The 20,417-nt window shown below is 36.9% G+C and overlaps 1 protein-coding gene across 3 annotated transcripts in view; it reads right to left on the reverse strand.

The window, feature by feature from the left end:
* Positions 1–548, reverse strand: part of GGACT (gamma-glutamylamine cyclotransferase) — a 56,521-nt gene extending 55,973 nt beyond the window's left edge. Inside the window, exon 1 of one of the 3 annotated variants that reach the window (XM_074299454.1) lies at positions 529–548. The gene's annotated coding sequence lies outside the window, so the exon portion shown is untranslated. Of the gene's footprint in view, positions 1–382; positions 503–528 lie in introns of those variants that run through there. The other 2 variants (XM_074299453.1, XM_074299456.1) reach the window with 2 other exon arrangements.
* Between the last annotated feature and the right edge of the window lie 19,869 nt (positions 549–20,417).

Below are 20,417 nucleotides of genomic sequence, written 5' to 3' on the forward strand. Positions count from 1 at the left end.
CATGGAGGTTACAATAGAGGGGATCAAGGATGCCTTTGCACTCATCCTGTTTTTAAATCTTTTTGGTTATTGGTGAGTAAAAAATATAGATTTTTTTTTCCCTCCAAGTTCATATGCCCTCAACCCCCACCCCCACCCCCCAGCCAAAATCTATCAACGAGCCAGAGAGCGAAAAGCGAGTGACAAGAAAAACGAGGGTCCCAAAGCAATTCTAGAAGAGGAAGGAAGATCGCGATGAAAGGGGGGAGGGAGAGGAAGGGAAATGCACGTCCTTCCCCGACTACGGGCGAGCCAGAGCCTCCTCTACACGAGGGGAGGGGGCGAGCGCGCGAGCCCCAGACCGGATTAAGAAGAGGGAGAATACACCCGCTAAGTCACGCACCAGGACTCTACCCCAGCTCCCATGGCGTTCCGCCGCTAGGTCCACGCACGTATATACGTACGCATGCCCCACCCCACCCCCACCTAAAAACGACCAACAGTGGAAACCTTGCCCTTCAATCAGCCACTCGAAAGGCCCCGCCCTACCGGGAAGCCGCTCGGGCTGACCAACGGCCTCAAGTGAGGCCCCGCCCCTGCGCCTCGAGGTCTCGCGGGAAGTGACCGTAACCAGACGCGGACGGACCGCGCACGTACCCCGTACGCCCAAACTCCCTCATGGACCCTGCTTTCCCCCTCTGGCGGCACTGTCCACCCAGCAGCCTCTTCTCACTCCTACTAAGTTGGGGAAAGACGTGAAAAACATTTCCCAAGGAAAATGACGTTAAGAAAGACGCATTCGCTTTTGCATCCCTCCTCCCCAAGAACCAAGAGACCCTTCCAGCTGCCGAACAACGGAAAAACCTTCCACGTGTTTTGTGCCCTCGTCGGAGCGTTAACTTCTGGGCCTGTCACGCTTTTCTGTTAGAACCTTTAGCGCTTAGAACCATGATTTGCGCACAGCAAGTGCTCAATATGTTTTTTAAATTATTATTTTATTCATTTGTTTGTTTTGGCCAAGGAACCTTAGGGTTTTCACTTCCCAGGCTGATCTTTTTTTTCCTTTTCATTAGATTAGGTCATTCTTTGTCTCATTTTTTAAAATTAATTTTTAAAAAAATATACATTGCTTTAAGAATCATGTTGGGAGAGAAAAATCAGCAAAAGGGAGATCATGGAAGAGGAAAAAAAAAAAGACAAAAAAGAAGAGAACTTAGCATGTTGATTTACATTCCATCTCCATAGTTCTTTTTCTGGATACAGATGGCATTTTCTTTCCAAATTCTATTGGGATTGCTTTGGATTACTGAACCACTGAGAAATCTTTCACAGTTGATCACACATTCTTGTTACTGTGTACGATGTGTTCCTGGTTCTGTATACGATCACTCTGCTTCTGTTCTTGTAAATCTTTCCAGGCCTTTCTAAAATCATCTTGTTCATCATTTCTTCTAGAACACTAATATTCCATTATCTTCATATACCACAATTTATTCAGCCATTCCCCCAAATCCATTCAGTTTCTAATTCTTTGTACCACATAAAAAACTGCTACAAACATTTTTCTACACATGGGTCTTTTCCCTTCTTTATGATTTCCTTGGGAGACAGACCCAGTAATGGTACTGCTGGGTTAAAGCAGTGGTCCTCAAACTTTTTAAATAGGGGGCTGGTTCACTGTCTCTCAGACTGTGGCAGGGCCAGACTATAGTAAAAAAAAAACCTCACACTGTCTCCGCCCCTCAGCCCATTTGCCATAACTGGCAGGCCGAATGTTTTCAGTGGCTGTTTCTGGCCCACAGGCCCCTGGGTTAAAGGGTATAAACAATTTGATACTCCTTTGGACATAGTTCTAGATTGTTCTCCAGAATGATTGGATCACTTCACAACTCTACCAACAATGCATCAGTGTCCCACTTTCCCCCATCCTCTCTAACATTTATCATTTTTTCTTATCATTTTAGCCAATCTGAGAGGTGTGAGATGGTACCTCAGAGTTGCATTACTCTAATCAATAGTGATTTAGAGCATTTTTTCATCTTTAATATCATCATCTGAAAATTGTCTATTCACATCCTTTGATCATTTATCAATTGGGGAATGACTTGTATTCTTATTAATTTGAAACAATTCGTTATATATTTTATATAATATATAAAACACTGGCTTTATATTTCCCTTTTAATCTTGTTTCTTTTGGGTCTTTTTGTGTAAAAAATTTTTAATTTAATGCATCAAAGTTGTCCATTTTGCTGGTATCATCTTTTATTCCCAAATCATGTACAGAGAAAAATTTGGAATACAAAGTTATACAAAAATGAATGTAGAAACCTCTCTCTACATGTATTTGGAAAAATAAAATACTATTAGGAAAAAAACCATGGTTCTAACCATAAATGGCATCACTGGGAGAATACCAATGTTAAAAAAAAATTGGATTTTGGTGGCACAGAGCAATTTGGAACCATTCCACTTTCCAAATGCAATTTGGCATATCTCCCTTCTATCAATTTAGGATCCAGATCATTATCTGTACTAAAATATGGAATTAAATAAATGCTTATTTGTCAAGTAATTGGATAGGATATCTACCATAATCTGAGAAAAAATACATTCTTGATCCATTTCACTTTTCCTCTGTGGATCATGGGTTGATCTCATTAGATTTAATTGAGGAAGCATTATAGTATGATCCACTGAAGACCTGAACACCTGAAAACAGGAACATCTATAGATCCTCATGAAGAAAATACTCCTTTCATTTGTATTTTGCACAGGATTTGGTACAAACTGACATTCCCGATGTCTGGTACTTTCCTATTTGGTGTCCCATTTTGATAGGAGTCTCCAACAATTTTGGATATGATTAGCACTTATGAAGCAAGACAGGGCAAATGCTAAGAAAAGATTTCCATCTTTCCTCTACTTTTTTCCTTCTGTGTTTCTGACCTTGAGCCTTTCAGTTTGTTTCCCATTAGCTGAGAGATATGTGTCATCAGGTCTTAGTTGCTATTATTTTATCTTGTTTGAGGTAACTTTTTCTTCCTATCTAGCCTTTATCTTTCCTGCTTCTTTTTGATAGCAAAAGCCTTCTGATCAGTATCCTGGAGACAGGGAAAGACAAAACAAGATGGGTAATATATATGATGTCCGAAAAGTCTTAGCCTAAAACAGCTAAAACTTTTGGAACACTTTAAATATCAATATACATACATAATTATAAGTATACATACATGTATATGTATTCCATGCATACATATTCTGCTGAAGCCCATCTAGATATAGGCTACAGATTGTGTAATATCACCCCTCACTTCTCTAGACGGTTTTTTTTTTTTAAGTTGACACTGAGGAAGGGGATACAGAGTTCCTGTTTGTGACTTTGAGGGAAAGCTAATATCTAGAGGTACATTTGGATTTGGCTACAACTGGTTTGGCTCATCAAAAGCACAAGCTTTTGTATTGCTTCTCTTACAACTTTAACACTAGGCCTAGCTTCCTCACACAAAACTTGTCTCTCTGACTCTAAAAGGAGAAATTCCTACTTATTTATAATTGGATGTTAAAAAAAAAATCATTAAGTATCTTGGTATTGTGTTAGTCAACATGTTTTATCACATCTTAAAACCTTAGAAGTGAAAGTTATCATTTAGCTTAAGAGCAACTTTCTTAAAGCCCCAGCTGCCTTTTTCAAATAAGCAGGCAGTAAAAGTGAATAAATAATGTATTCAGTTCCTCTTTGGAAAGGTAGAAAGGAAGTGGTGACAGAAAATCACTGTTTTCCTCCTAGATGAGTTTTGGTTAGTAATGCAGATTCAGTTTTGCTCAGAGTTTATTCTTTTTGAAAAATTATTTGTGTTGTATTTTATTTTCCCTTACATACTCATAAAAAGTTATAACATCTGTTTTTAAAATTTTGTGCTTCAAATTCTCTCCCTCCCTCTGCATATCTCTCATTGAAAAATAAGCAATTTGATACAGGTTAAACATGTTATAGTCAATGCAAAACATTTTGATATTAGTCAGGTTGTATAAAAAAAAATCATAGACCAAAAAATATTCCAAACAAATAAAGTTTTAAAAGTATGCTTCAATCTGTATTCAAATTCCTTCAGTTGTTTCTCTGGAGATGGATAGCATTTTTCATCCTAAATCCTTCTGAGTTGTCTTGGATCATTGTCTTGCTAAGGCATTCAAAATTGTGTACAATTAGAATATTGTATTGTTAGAATATTGCTCTTACTATGTACAGTCTTCTCCTGATTCTATTCATTTTGCTTTGCATCAGTTCATGTAATTATTTCCAGTTTTTTTCTGAAAGCAGTGCACTTATTTCTTATGGCACAATATGGCATTACAAAATCTCACAACTTTTTCAGCTATTCCCAAATTGTTGGGCATACTCTCAATTTTCAATTCTTTGCTGTCATATTTTTGTACATATAGGTCCTTTTCCTTTTTATTTTTTATCTCTCGGGATGTAGACCTAACTTGGTTAAGCCAAAGAATATACATGGTTTTACAGATCTCTGGGCATAGTTCCAACTTTCTCTATAGAATGGTTAAAATCAGTTCACAACTCCACGGACAATGCATTAATGTCTCATTTTTCCCATATCCCCTCCAACATTTGTCTTTCCTTTTCTATCTTATTAACCAATCTAATAGGACCTCATAATGGTTTTAATTAGCATTTCTCCAATCTATAGTGATTTGGAGCATTTTTTCATATGTCTATAGATAGCTTGTATTACTTCATCAGAAAATTGATAGTTTATGTCTTTTGATCATTTATCAATTGCTAAATGTCTCAGAGCTTATTCTTGAAGTACCTTCATCATCCTCTGCCCTCTTGATGCTCTAGACTTCACTAGTAAATATTTAAATTTTGCAAAATATATTTCATAAGATATACTGGTAAGATCCCAGTCTAACCCCAGAACAGGATATAGCTCAACCTGGCCATCTATTTGTTTATCTTCCTGTAGTTATGATTTTTAACCCCAAATACTAAAGACCTTGTTCTGGTGAAGCTGAACCATTCAACTTCTGGGGACCAACCCTGGGAATTGATAGAAGATTGCCTGCTGCCAAGATAGTCATGTTTCACCCAAACTATTTTCTTTTTTTCAAATTTTTTCTTCCTTTTCCAAGTTCTTGATTCTCTCTTGCATAGCTCTCATTTCTTTTCTCATTTTTTTTTCTTTCTTATTTGCCTTTAAAAATATTTTATAAGCACTTCCAAGAAGCCTCTTTGGGCTTGAGATCAATTCATATCACTCTCTGAGATTTTCTTTGTGAACATTTTGTCCTCATCTGAATTGATGTTTTGGTCTTCCCTGTCATCATAGTAGCTTTCTATGATCAAGGTTCTTTTCTGTTTCTTGCTCATTTTCTTTCCTTTTCTGTTGGTATTTCCTCTTTTTTTCCCCTAAATTTATGGTCAAGCTCTGCTCCTGGGGTAACGGGGACATTGTCCCAAGCTTCCTGTGCAGCTCTGATTCTTGGCTTTGAGAACAGGGGTCCCTTGTACTTGCAGGGGGTACCTTTGCCTGCTCTGTTCAGGAAACAGCCTGGTTTTCCAGATTTTCCTTTTGAGCTGGGACTGGAGGCTTCTCCATTAATCCGCTCCATTCCTACCAGGACTGAGGTTCTTAGCTACTGATTTGCTGTGATTATGACCCTCTCACTAGCTTTCTCAGACTCTGTCCAAGCTGGGCTGAACACCCTTTTAATCCTAGTGAAACTGACCTTTTTTGAAGTTTTCCAATCTATCTTGAGCTGGAAAGAGGTTTCATTCCATCAGACTCTATTCAGGAGCTTGGTTTTATGTGGTTTTCGAGGGAAACAGAAAAAACACGAGCATATTTCTAGGCTTATTCCACCATGTTGGTTCCACTCCCAGAAGTCATAGAACCCAAATTATCTTTTTCCTCTTTTTCCTCTTACTTTGCATTAATCAACCTTTTTTCAACCATTTGCTATGGGAACAGTAATTAAATTAACAATATCAGCCCAGGTGAGAAACTGAGTAGATTAAAGATCTGCTGAGAGTGAGTCCATGAGTCCCATAAGTACTTCTAAGCTTGGCAAGATAGGGAAACTTACTCTTTAAAAATTATTATGGTAATTCATATTAATAATTCAGTAAATAAATGAATTCTGAAATTACTTTTACTAGACTATGATTCATTCTGAAATTGGTGACTTATTTCCTATCTTTTAAGAAAGTCTTTTTTTTTTGTATAATATTTGGTTCTTGTCATGTCTAGTTATCGCCTTGTATCACCAACTATCTTTTGGATATCTTGAACTTAGGTGTCTTATAATCATTTCAAATTCATCATGTTCAAAATTATTTTTCATCATCTCATTGTCTTTCCTCCTAAAACCTCATCTCTTTTGCCCTGTCCCTTCTCAAAAGTGTTTTTGCTTTTGACTATTCCTTTCCTCAGTCTGCCTTCCCTTCTATTGTTCCCCCTCCTTCTCTTTTCCCCTTCCCCTCCTATTTTTCTGTAGGGTAATATAGACCTTTATACCCAATTGAATGTGTATGTTATTCCCTCTTTGAGACAATTCTGATGAAAGTAAATTTCACTCCCTCCCATTCTTCTTTCCCTCTTTCCTTCCAGTGTAAAAACTTTTTTGTGACTTTTTAATGTGAGATAATTTACCCCGACTTTGGTTACATACAGAGCCTCAAAGATGAAAATAACTATTTGAAAATTAGAATTGGGCAAGGGGAAGCCAGTGGAGATATGAGAGACCAAGAAATATCAAAACAGATTATAAAGAATGAGAAAATAGAACAGAATGTGAAACATCTTATAAGAGCAAAAGATGTGGAGAACAGAAAATAAGAATAATTGAACTGCCTGAGAGATGTGACCAAAAAAACAAAAACAAAAACAAAAAAACCTTAACACAATAATACAAGAAATAATCGAAGAAATTTGTTCTGGAATGATATAACATGAGGGAAAGTAGAAATAGAAAAAAAAAATCCACTGATCACCACTTCAATGAGATCCTTTGTGGAAAAAATAGGAATATTATTACCAAATTTTAAAATGCATAGATCAAAGAGAACATTTGCAAGAAACAAGGGAAAAAAATTCAAATATACTGGAGCTACAATTAGAATTGTATAGGACTTAGTAAAAGGCATAATAAGGGACTGCAGGTTCTAGAATCATATTTACTGACAATTAAAAGAACTAAGCCTGTGACCAAAAATATATCCAGCAAAATTATCCATAATATTGAAAGAAAAAAGATTGGCAATCAGTTAACTTGCAGATTTTCAGGACTTTCTATCAACCAAATACGAACTTAATAGAAAATTTAACATATAAGAAACAATATCAAAGATCAAATCCAAGGAATTCAACATGACAAATTGTTTGTTTTTTATATGGGGAATGTATGCCATATGTTTAAGATTGGCATTAACAATAGTGTAGCTCAAAAAGAAAGATTGGGGCAGAATTAAAGTAAAAATAGTAATGTTACACAAATGAGGTGCAAAAAAAGAATAGATACAGAGGCATTAGAGGAGAGAGAAGAACATATAGTTATGAAAACCTACTGACATTGGGAATGGGTTAAATAGGCAATACTACATATATATGCCATGAAGTGTATAGCACCCTCTAAAATCTATAAAGAAATAAGGGGAAGGGATGGGCAGATGGGGAAAATACAGAGTGAGGGAAGAAGACAAGGGAGGGATCCATGGGTGGGAGAAGGTTAAATAATAGCAAAACAAGTTAAAGAGCAGAATTAAAGCAAGGAATGAGCAGAAATAGGAAAGACATATGTGTGTATATCTCTATAATTCTTTTTTTAACTGTAGCTTGGGGGTGGGGGAAGAAAGAAAATAAAAAGAATAAAGTAAAAGTGAGCAGCAGAGAACAAAAGAACAATTTACAAGAAAGTAAAGATGGTCATTCATGAATATAGTTTCTTCTACTAATAGATATATTTTCTTAATTGGTAATTTGTTATTATATATTTTGAATCCTCCCTGATGCTCTGTTGGGCTCATAACATTGTTCTCTTTTGTTTCGTTTTATATTCCTTTTTTGTTTTTCTTTTTCCTTACTCTGTTTTTTTTTTTTTTTTTTAAATAAAATAATTTTTTGAAAAAAGAATGCTTGGAAGTCCTCTTGAAGGATTATTGAAGGATTTCAGTTTTGTTGGGTAGGTGATTCTTGGTTGTATTTCTTTTTACTTTAACCTCCAGAATATCCTATTCCAATCTTTTCATATAGAAGCTTCTAAATCTTATAGTATCCTGACTGTGCAAAATTGTTCCTTTTTGGCTGCTTGCAATATTTTTTCCTTGACTTGGGAGTTCTAGAATGTGACTGTAATGTTTCTGGGAGTTTTCATTTGATGATCTTTTAGAAAGTGATCAGAGGATTTTTTCAACTTCTATTTTACCCTCACGTTCTAGAATATTAGGGAAATTTTCTTTACAATTTCTTGAAAGATGATATTCAAACTCTTTTTTTTTTTAATCATGGCTTTCCAATAATTTTAAAACTATCTTCTCTTGATCTATTTAACAGATCAGTTTTTTTTCAGTGAAATACTTCCCATTATCTTCTACTTTTTTCATTCTTTTGATTTTGTTTCTTGATTTCTCATGAAGTCATTAGGTTCCATTTGCTCAATTCTAATTTTTAAGGAATTATTTCCTTCAGTGAGCTTTTGTATAGCCTTTTCCCTTTAGCCAATTCTACTTCTTAAGAAGTTTTTCCTTCAATAAATTTTTGTGCCTCTTTTTTCCATTTGGCTAATTTTGCTTTTTAAAATATTCTTATTTGCTTTTTGTACTTCCTTTATTTACTGTATATATAACCTTGGCTGTTTTTTAAGGTGTCATTTTCTTGAGTATTTTTTTGTATTTCTTTTACCAAAGTATAGATTAATTTTTCATTATTATCTGCATCACTTTTTTTCTCTTCTCAATTTTTCTTTTACCTTTGTTATTTGATTCTATATAAAACAGACAGGTCTTTAGATCTTGTCTGTTTAGAACCATAAAGGACAAACTAAAACATTAAAGACTGAGACTTGTTTCTTGACTTCATTCTCAAAAAACCATTCCCCTTTGCATGCTATGAATGAATCACCAAGTTGCCCAAGATGGAATGAAATAAAGTGACTTGACTAATAACAAAAAAAAAAAATTACTTAAATACAAAAATATCAGAGGCAAAGTAATTCAAAATTATTTAATTAGTATTTTACATACTATTTAAAAAATACTTATTTTATTTTATTTATTTAATTTTTGCTGGGGTGATTGGGGTTAAGTGACTTGCCGGGGTCATACAGCTAGAAAATGTTAAGTGTCTGAGGCCAAATTTGGACACAGGTCCTCTTGACTTCAGGACTGGTGCTCTATCCACTGCTCTACCTTGCTGTCCCTGCATACTACTATTATCAAGGTTAATCATTTAATGTTCAATAAAATTACTAGTGTAATTTACCTAAAATTTACCTAAATCTATTGAGAATTTTCATTGTATGAACTTTTGAAGGGGGAAGGAAATTGTTCCCTTTACTGAAGCTGTGTTCCCTTTAAAATTATCACTGAAACTGTATTCCCTTTTGATCTGTGATCCCTTTTGGAATCTCAGTCCCTTGTGGGGAAGGCATATCCCCCCCAATAAGTTATCTTTCAGGGGTGCCAGACCCTTTGATTCAATTAGAAATCCTGGTCAAAAAGCACCCCTTTGAAGTGTTCCAGCAGAAGATCTGTGCTGGATACTGATAAGCATCTAAGCCTGCAACTTTGGTTTCCTAAAGCCTCAAGATTTCTTTTAAAGGGCAGTTTCTGGACTCACTCCTTGCAGAGGCCCAAGCAGTTTGTTAGGACCCTGCCCGCTGAAAAGGCATCCCCTTCTCAGTGCCAGACTCCATTTCCCTCTAGGACTTTGCTACTATAGAAGTCAGTCTCATCAAACTTGTTTCTATTCAACAATAAATGTTCATTTTTGCCATTAATATTTCAGAATAAGTGAATTCTTTCACTTTGAACCTGCGGGCCAACCAAAAGGGGATTTTAACAACTTTTATTGCCACTAACCTCATCACCACCGGGAATTGAGGGGATACAAACCTCATCACTTTGGAACTGGAAGGCAGTATAAAAATATCATTTGAGTCTCTCATTTTATGAATATAATCTGGGGTTCAAGCCTTCCTTGTTGCTTATGTTTTACTGAAGAAAATAATTACTTAATATGCCTGCCTAAGTGACAGAACTGGTCAGAACTTAAAAGAGAGAAAATCTTCTGGCTTGCATTAGAGGACACATTCCTGGATTTCTTTTCCAAAGAAAGTGTCTTTCTCAAAAAAAGAGCTCATTAAATCTCTATGGTCTAAAATATTCTAATCTGTTATATTTCTATATAAATGGGCTAATTATTCTCTTTTTCTGATATTCTTTTTGAGGAGAGCAAACTGGCCAGCCTTGTGGCCCCACCTCCAGGTCCCCTCCAGTCAGGAATCAGTCTTCCTTGTAGAGGAGTGAAGGAGATAACCAAGATACCTTTCAAAACCTTATGGAGGAGAACTGCCTTTAGACAAAACCCATGTAAATGCATGTATAACTCAAATCACACAAATATATTACACAAGTAAGAAAACCAATTTGGCAAAGATACATACACAATTAAGGAATGAATTAGAGTAAAGATAAGGAAAAGAAATAAGTATTTTAAAATAGTACCTACTATGTTCTACGCAGTATACCAACCTCTTTAAATAGTATGCCATTTGATTCTCACAACCTGTGAAGTAAGTATTGCTCTTATCCCCATTTTATAGTTAAGGAAACAGAGGCAAGTAAAGGATCACAAAGCTAGTGAGCATCCGTGTGCAGATTTGAACTCAGGTTATCCTGATTCTTGGCTCCCTAGGTTCTGTTCATTGGAACAACTAATTAGCTAATATTTTGTCAAAACTTATTACTTCTTATGAGGTATTCTATTAGAGCTTTATTTTTCCCCTTAGTTTGTATTTTGGTAATAATTCTTGTGTTTCATTCCAGTGACCTTTCTACTACATTTTCTTACATTTCAGTGCTTGAATTTTCTTAAACTAGTTCAATAAAAGCTATTATTCATCACAATATATATGAAAGCTATAAAAAGTGGTATTTCTGATCTTCTCTCCAGTGGAATCTTCAGTCTCATGTAACCAGGAATTGAAGACACTAAAATTCAATTATATTGTCAATAAACCTTTAAAATGCCCCATAAAAATACAAGTTAAAGTTGTCCTATAGCTAGCTTTAGTTTAGCAAAATAAAGTTAGAAGAAAAAATGTATTTTAAATAGAAATGTAGAAAGCTTGAGGCAGTTCTGAAAAACAATGACAATAAGGAAAATAATCAAGCTTAGAAAGAAAAGGGAAAGAAATGTAAATCCAAAGTTGTTTTTGGATCTTTTAGTTTAGCAGAATAAACTTAGAAGCTGAATCAAATTTTCTTTTCAGATCAAAACTTGTTTCTATAGGTTGAAAGTAGGAGATTCAGAAAGCACAGTAAGCTTCAGAAGTCCTTGGGAATGAAAGCTAAAGGAGTTAAAAGCCTTAGCATTTGTTGTTGTCTTCATTGCTTTTCTCTTTGTTTCTGCTTGATTCCTTCTCACAGAGGCAGAATGGTTTAGTGAAAATGCTCATTGAGACATGGCTTTGACTCCTGTAAATTTATTAGCTGTGTGACCATGTGTAACTTGACCTCTCTAACCCTCAATTTCCTCGTCTGTAAAATAGAGATAATAGTGCCTATATCACTTATCTCATGAAGCTTTTGTGAGAATTAAATGTAATAATGTAAGTAAAGTGTAAACTTTAAAATAGAAAATAAAATGTTTAAAATAACTATCAGCTATTATTATCTCATCATGTTGGCCATATGTAGGGATATTTATTCACCATTTAATAAACTCTTGACTCTCTCCTGGATGTTAGGTATGGAAGAAAGCCACATTACTGATAATTCTAGTTTAACCTTTTGAGAGTTGTTTTCATTTTCAAAGAGGACACTAACTCAAAATGAATCTCTAATTAGTGGAAATTCTGGAATCTGGGGGGACATTTTTGGTGTGATTTAGAAGAGTAATTGCTGGTTCCAAATTATGTTTTGAAGGTTTAGCATCAAATGATATATGATTATGGTCCAGGCACTAAATGCTGGGATTTGGTCATGTGAAGAATTGACAATGGCCATTCTCTTTGGCAAAAGGTAGGTTTATTTAGGAGAAGTACTTACAGACAAAATGAAGAAATACAATAGACAATAGGAATGATAAATATGAAATAGGGTTGGGAGAGCATATGTTAGTAAAGGGGATTTTTACAATTAATAATGGAAAAGACATGTTCCCTCATGGAATTAAGCAAGAAAAACACCATGATAGGCCAAATCTATAGAGGAGTCAGCACCCTAAAAGAGATAGTTAACTATAAGGAGGAGAAAGAATAGAGGTGAGGTGGGGGATGAGAGGAAAGACACCACATGGTATTGGGGAAGGAGCTAAGGGGTAAGGGAAAGGCACTATGAGGCAGAGTGCCATGGTGGACTGACCCAAAGAGATTCAGCAAAGATGAGCCATGGATTGATTTTTAGGGGAAATTTAACTTCGGGGGTTTAATATAAATCAGATTTCTGATCAGACACAGCAAAGCAGGGCTGCCCACAACTTCCATAGAGAGTGGAACTATGAGTCTAAACTCATCCCCCCCCAGTCAGGGCCCTTCCTAGACTATTCCAGGAAGCAATTCCATCAATACTTCAGCCTTTCTCTGGCAACCACATCCAGTTTCTTAGGATCTCATCAATTTTTAGGAAGGATTTTGGTATTGATGCAATATTAATCAATGACTTATGGTGTTTCATTGAGAGACTTCTTAATTAAAAATATCTCCAGTGAAAAATTATCTTAGAGTTTAAAGTTGTATTCAGTTCAGCATTAGATTTTTAAATGTTGAATACATTCCAATTTGACCCTTGTAATTTAGGTATAATACTATGCCAATAAGATTACAATACTCTGAAATATTTAGAGGAAAGGAGAACTCTCAGACTTTTATGAACATATAGTTTGGTACTTTAAATTTATCATATAACAAGTATCTAATTTGTGCCAGATTCTGGCCAAATTCTGTGCCAGAAACTATGCTAAGCCCTGGGGTTACACAATGTAACAAATAAAATAGTCTGAGAAGATGAAAAAATATACAAATATATGCAGAAAAATTTTGAAAGAAAAATGTTTTGTTTATTGTTCAGTTTTGTCTAATTATTTGTGGCTCATAGTATATCAGTCCCTTCTCCTGAATCTCTCCAAGTTCCTATTTGTTGTATGCATGACAGTATTGTGTGGTACAGAAATGGTGAGGGGTCACCATTTAATAAAAAAGCTGGAGAGAGCTCTAGAGAAAAGCAAAGTTTATTGTACATTCCCACGAGAAGGGCGTCCCAAGGAAGCGCTTCCTGTGGGCAGGACAGCACCTTTAATCCCTAATGCAAAATACCCCCTCCCACCACTGACCCTCATCCTCATTGGCTGAGAGTCTTACATTCTAAACAGGAGATCTGCCCATGAAATTGAACTTGACCAATAAGTACATAGTTGCCCATATTTGGCTGAAATAGGGAGGAAATATCATGAGAGGGGAACGCAATTATGCCCTTGACTCGATGTTCAGAGTCCTTCAGGCCTACTCAAACACTGAAGTAGATGAAGCTTTACTCGATTTTCACAACTGTCTTGAAAGATCTCACCTCATCTCTATTCATCTCATCCTCTTCTCCTTTTGCCTTCAATCTTTTGCAACATCAAGATCTCTTCCAATGAGTTTTGTCTTCTCATTATGTGACCAAAATATCTAAACTTCAGCTTCAATCTGTCCTTTTCAGGAGTAGTCTGAATTTCTTTTGAATATTGACTCATTTAATCTTTCTGTTCAAGGTGACGAGGGGAGCCCCAAAACTCTTTCTCTCTCTCTCTCTCTCTCTCTCTCTCTCTCTCTCTCTCTCTCTCTCTCTCTCTCTCTCTCTCTCTCTCTCTCTCTTTGTCTCTCTCTCTCTCTGTCTCTGACTTTGGGAATGAGCCATGAGGTAAAGCACTTGAAACTCCTTGATGGACAAATTCTCTTTGAATCCTGCCACTGTGGGCACCCCACCCAAGGATAAGCAGCTTCTTTCTGTTGTCTAGGTGGGGCTGGTTGAGTTCAGAGTTGGAGATACCAATACTATTGAATTGGAGAAACATCTATTCAATTGAAGATTTTTTTATTCAATTCCAACTCCACCCACCCAGCCTCATCTGGGAGGGGGGTGCTGGCCTTGGCTTCCTTATAAAAATGGCAACTTAAAACGCATTTCTTTGCAGAGGTACTAACATGCCAGGCTATGCCATGCCATGCTATGCCAAGGAAAACCTCTTCCTGCTGGAATAATATTCTCTTTTAGTGCTACCCTCTCTTTATCTCCCTCACCTATTTCCCTAATGAGATTTTTATGCCCCTCTGTTGGGATTTCTCTAAACTTTACTTCTCTGCCAGGACTCCTCCACTACTTTTGGGACTTTGCCACTAAGGATTTCAGCTTTTAGCAAAGGCTGACTTCTCAATGCTTATAATAAACTTCTTTTTACCAATCTAGCTTTTTCGAGTTTATAAATTCCTTTATGAAGAATCTCTGTGCCACCAGAAGGGGAGTTCCCCAAAACTCCCTACCCCTGCACTGAATTCCAAGGGGGTATAGAGGAGCCAAACCTCTCCATTTGGTTCCCTGAACCCCAAACCTGCCACTAACTTCATCATTTAACTCCTTGATCACCAGGTCATTTTGGTTCCCTAAATGTAATCTCATCATTTGCTTCTCTGACAACCCTAAATCTAGATTTCATCATATTTTGGTTCCCTGAACCCCAAAACCTAAACCTCACCAAAGGGACTCTCAAAAATCTTCTGCACCACAATTTAAAAGTGTAGATTTTGCAGCACTCAGCTTTCTTTATAGCCCAATTTCCACAGCTGCTCCTGGGAAAACCATAGCTTTGACTTATGGATCTTTGTTAGCAAAGTGATTTCTCTGCTTTTTAGTATGCTGTCCATATTTGTCATCATTTTCCTTCCAAGGGACAAGTGTATTTTAATTTCATGGCTACAGTCACTGACTGCTGTTATCTTTGAGCCCAAGGATATAAAATCTGACTTCTATTTCTTCTGCTTCCATTTCTTCTGTTTGCCAGGAAGATATGGGGCAAGGTATCATTACTTAAGTTTCCTTTTCTTTTCTTTTTTTTTGTTTTTTTTTGGTTTCAAGCCAGTTTTTATACTATCCTCTTTACCCTTTAAAAAGACTTCTTAATTATTCTTCACTCTCTATCATCAGAGTGGTATCATTTGCATATCTGAGATTGTTATTTTTCCCGGCAATCTTAATTTTGGCTTTTGATAAATCCTACCTGGCATTTTTTATCATGTATTCTGCATATAAGTTACATAAATAAGGTGACAGTATGTAGTCTCGTATTCCTTTTGCAATTTTAAATCAACTAATTATTCTGTATTCAGCCCTAACTGTTGGTTTTTGACTGGCATATAGATTTAACTAATTTAACTAATTTATAGATTTAACTTGGCTATAATCAATCTGATTTAGATATTAACTATCTTGTGATATCCATGTATAGAGTAGCCTTTTGGGTTGTTGAGAGAACTTTTGCTATGACCAGTGATTTATAAATTGTTAAATAAAAGAGCCTTAACAATTAAAAGAATCATGAAAGGCAAAGGGAAAAAGATTCTAGGAGATGGAGTTAAGGAAGAACATTTCAGATGTGGTTAACACAGCTAGTACAAAAGTGTGAAGAGAGGCCATTTTGGCTATATTGCAGAATATAAAGAAGGAAAGAGTGAAGTGCAATAAAGCTAAAAAGATCAGCTAGGAAGGACAACTGAAGAGGGTTGTGGTCCCTTTAAGAAACTGTATTACCTGTTGATCTGTGATTCCTTTCAGATTCCCAGCCCCTCCTGGCTGAGGCATATTCTCCCCAGACAAGTTGTCTTTCCATGATGCCAGAGCCTTTGATTCAATTACAATCCTGGTCAAAAAGCATCCCTTTGAATTCCAATAGGAAATCCGGGCTTGTCTCTCAGCCCCTACTGCGTCTGAGCCAACTTGGGCTCTCTTAGCCCCCATTGGTTCTGATCTGCTCAGGCTGTCCCAACCCCCACTAAGAGACCCAATATAATAGCTTCCATCTACCAAGTTTCTTTTGCAGATGGACCTTGGCACTCCCTTTGCTGCCAGAACCTTCTATCCACTGTAAACTGCATTCTTAGTGCAAAACTCCATTTTCCATAGCCATAGATCTGCCTGCTGGAATAATATTCTTTTCCAGTGTTAATCTCTCTTGATCCTCACCCATTTCCCTAACTAGACTTTATGCCTCTCTGTCAGGATTTCTATCTAACAACTTCCAATATCCATAATAAACCTCTTTTATCAATCTAGGTTTTCAGGTTTGTAAATTCCTTTACAGAGAACCTCTGTTCCACCAGAAGGGAGTCCCCAAAACTCCCTATCATTGCACCGAATATCGGGGTTGCAGGGAACTCCATTTGTTTGCCTAAACCTTGGACCTGCCACTATACCTTATCATTTAACTCCCTGACCACCAGAAACCGTAATCTCATTTTGGTTCCCTAAATCTACATCTTATCACAACTAGGTGGTAGAGGGTAAGAATACTGGCTCTGGAATCTGGAGGACCTGAGTTCAAATCTGGCCTCAGACATTTAATGTATGACCCTGGGTAAGTCACGTAACACCAATTGCCTCTTAAAAAAAAGAAAGATTTTTTGGGTGTAAGGTTGTAAAACGTTTTTAAAAAACTAAGCAGAAGAGTTAATGTTTTGTTTTATACGCAGTAAAAGTCCACTGTTTATTGAATTGAGGCCATCATCTTAAGTAGGGTGTGGATACACCCATTTAACACACCTTTCTTTGTGCATCCACTAGCTTAGAACATTTTGAGGGATTGAGGTAATTTTTTTTGTGCTAGCCTATAAAAAAGGAACACTTGCAAAGTCATGCCCTTTGAGTATTCTTTGGTTCCTCTAAAGACTGACCAACAGTACCAGCCTTAATCCCAGAGGTGGTACCAGTTGGGGTTCTGTTGCAATGTTGAAGATTCCTGGACCCAAATGTGCGCTAAACATGTTGCTTGAGAGGGAAAGCACAAATTAAGTAGAATTTATGAACCTGAAGTATCTAGAAAGAAGTTATATCTTGGGAAGCATAATTTCTAAATCTGTGCTAGAGAGATATCTTGGGAAGCATAATTTCTAAATCTGTGCTAGAGAGAAAGGGGGAAATTCTTGTTAGTGCTAACCTTTTGGAGAGAGAATAGTTTCCTGGGGACCAGCTTCTTGGAAGAGAGAAAGGGAATTTCTGGGCATCTCTTGGAAGAAGATTTGGGTATATATGGGACCTAAAGATGGAGAGTCTAAACCACAATATAAAGAAGTTGAGTGTTTGTCCTTCACAACTACTATTCATAGGATCACAGATTTAGAGATGAAATTGACCTCAGAGAATAAGAATAGATCCAATTGGAAGGGTCTAAGCTGCCTAACAATTCCAAATTTCTTTTCTGGAGAATTTTAAATGTTGAGTACCATAAGTATAGCCACTTTGTAGAAATTCACTAAGGGAAAAAATTGCTATATTAGTGTATGGAATTAAGTGAAGACATTCTCATGTGAATAAAGATTTACACTATAATCTGATTTAAGACTTTCTATAACAAATAGAGCTATAGCTAAAAGTTGCAGGTGTTTGTCTCCTCCTATTTCCCACCACCTTTTAGTTAGCATTTCAATCCTTCTTTTAAAGATGATGATGGCTTTGAATTCTCTTATCTGAGGAATCTGGTTATATAGCAATTCTCTAGGGAAACAAATTTAGTTTATTATTATTGACTTGTATTCTTTTGTTTCTGGGTTTGATTTCCTCAATTAGAATGTAAGCTTGGACTCCCCCAAACAATGGGAGGAAAGGCCAGTGGACTCCCCCCTTTTTTTAGATAGGGGGTTTCTGCCTTCAGATTATTTAATCTGGTGTTTTGCAATTTTAAACTTTGCAGTTTTTTGCTGAAAAACACCTTGTCAGAAAGAAGATGCCCTTTCTCGTGAGATAGTAATAAACTCCTTTTTGCTTTTTCTTACTCTGAGAGTCTCTGATTGTTTTTGTGGATGCTACTGTCCCACACAGTTTGAGGGCTCATTTCAGGATATTTCCTGTTTGTGAGGGGTACCGAATCCTTGGGCAGATGCCCTCCAGAGAATTTTCTAGTGGTCCTTGGACTTGACTCAGGAACTCCCGCTCTGATCAGGTAAACTCCTGAAGAGGAAGACTTGGAGAAAGCAAAAATGGAAGTGGGCTAGCAAAGATAGAAGATTAATTTGGTCCCGGAGATAAACCAGCTGAGAAAAAGTTTGCAATCAGTTGAATAACTCAGGTAAAGGCAAGAACTGGTGAGAGAAGAGACTGCCAAAAACTGGTGACCTATCTGCGTGACTAGGATTTGATTTCTGATAATTTAGGAAGGTTCCCATTTCTCTTTGATAACAGGAAAATCCTAAGCGGTTCAGTCTATAAGGATTTTCTTATTTTCCTTTCCTAAAGTCAGGAGTCCTCCATTAGATAGGACAACAAAATTATGGGAAAGGAACAATCTAAAGTAGCTGGCTCTGAGAACCTATATAGTATTCCAGAAGATAGCCCATTAGATAATAGGCTTAAGAACTGGGATAAAGTACCAAAATGTACAGGGAAGGACAAAAAAGAAAATTAATTTTTTGTTATTTTGTTTGGGTAGGTGCCCTGCTCGGAAGAAATGTCTTTTGGCCAAGATACAGATCTTCCGAGGTCTGGGTGAGCCAAAAATTGAATCAGTATGTAAATTCAAAGGAGCCTGTTAATTCTGGGGAGAGTTAATATGCAGACTTATGGTTGCTGACTATGGGACAATCTGTTGTGAAGGAGTAGGGAGATCCTTAGGACCCCCTCTCTATGACCTCCAGCTGGCCACCACTCCTAAGGCTTTGGCTCCAGAACTCCCCTCCTTGATTCCACCCCTGGGAGGAGTCAAAGAAGGAAGCTCAATTGATTTTAAACCATTAACTATTTCCTCTCCTCCTGGACCTCTTCAGAGGGAGCTTAAAAAATATTAAAGGATCAAGAAAACTTTGCACTCCCTACAAAGAATAGCTTGTTAACTTGTTTTAATTGTGGACTTAGAATGAGATATGAAGATTTGTCCATAATAGAAGAGGGAACAAAAGATCTACTCTTTGATAGAAAAGGAGAAGGGGTATCAGGGGCTCACTGAAAGAATCCACTCAGAGCCTTTGATAAATTTAAGGATGGTACCAAAGAGGAATTGGTTGGTTTTTTTTTTTTTTTTTTTTTTTTGATAGATACTGAGGCTACTAGATCCTCTATAATTTAATTGCCCTGGGGGGGTGTGTGCAGATTTTCCAAAGAAACTCTCTTAATTTTGGATGTAAAAGGAAAAAAACTTTATTGTACCTCTTGCTGAGTTTTTGGAATTAGAATATGCTGGAGTATTGACTTTGGCAAAATTCCTGCTAGTCCCAGAAATGGGTGTAAATTTAAAAGATGCTTTCTGGAATTATCTGCTAGGTTCTGAAAGCAGGGATATCTTTGCCTTTGAATGGGAAGACTTGGATACTGGAAGAAAGCAGTATAGATGGTACATTCTACCCCAGGGATATACAGAATCCCCTAATCTGGTGGGGCAAATACTAGAAACTATTTTGGGGAAAATTTAGAGCTCCCTTGGTACCCAGATCTTGCAATATGTTGATGAAAAAGAAAAAGCTCAGTAAGGCCTCCATTGAACTGCTAACCTACCTAGGGAGGAAGGGGCTCAGAGTCTCAAAAGGAAAGCTACAATTTGTGGAAAGGGAAGTAAGATACTTGGGGCACCTAATTAGTGAGGGGAGTAAACTTTTATATGCTCAATCAAATCCTGAAGTTAGTGGAAAATAAGGAAGGGAATATTTATATTGATTCTAAGTATGCCTGTACAGTGGTGCACAGCAAAGGTAAGGAATCAGCCCACACTGTATTGTTTCTACAAGTCTTAAAGAATCTCTTACTGCCGGAGACCATTGATTGCTGTTGGGCATGTGAATGAGCATCAACCTGGTCATCCTTTAAGGCTAGAGGAAACCATCTTGCAAATGAGGAATCTGAATGAGCTGACCTCCTGTTGGTCTTGATCCCCTCTTTTCCCCCAAGTCTAGCTGCTCCCCCTTTGTCAGAAAAGGATAAATGCTGGGAGCCCAGGAGGACTCTAATGGTAGATGGTACCTTC

The sequence above is a fragment of the Sminthopsis crassicaudata genome, chromosome 3, assembly GCF_048593235.1.
Source record: "Sminthopsis crassicaudata isolate SCR6 chromosome 3, ASM4859323v1, whole genome shotgun sequence".
Taxonomy (NCBI): domain Eukaryota; kingdom Metazoa; phylum Chordata; class Mammalia; order Dasyuromorphia; family Dasyuridae; genus Sminthopsis; species Sminthopsis crassicaudata.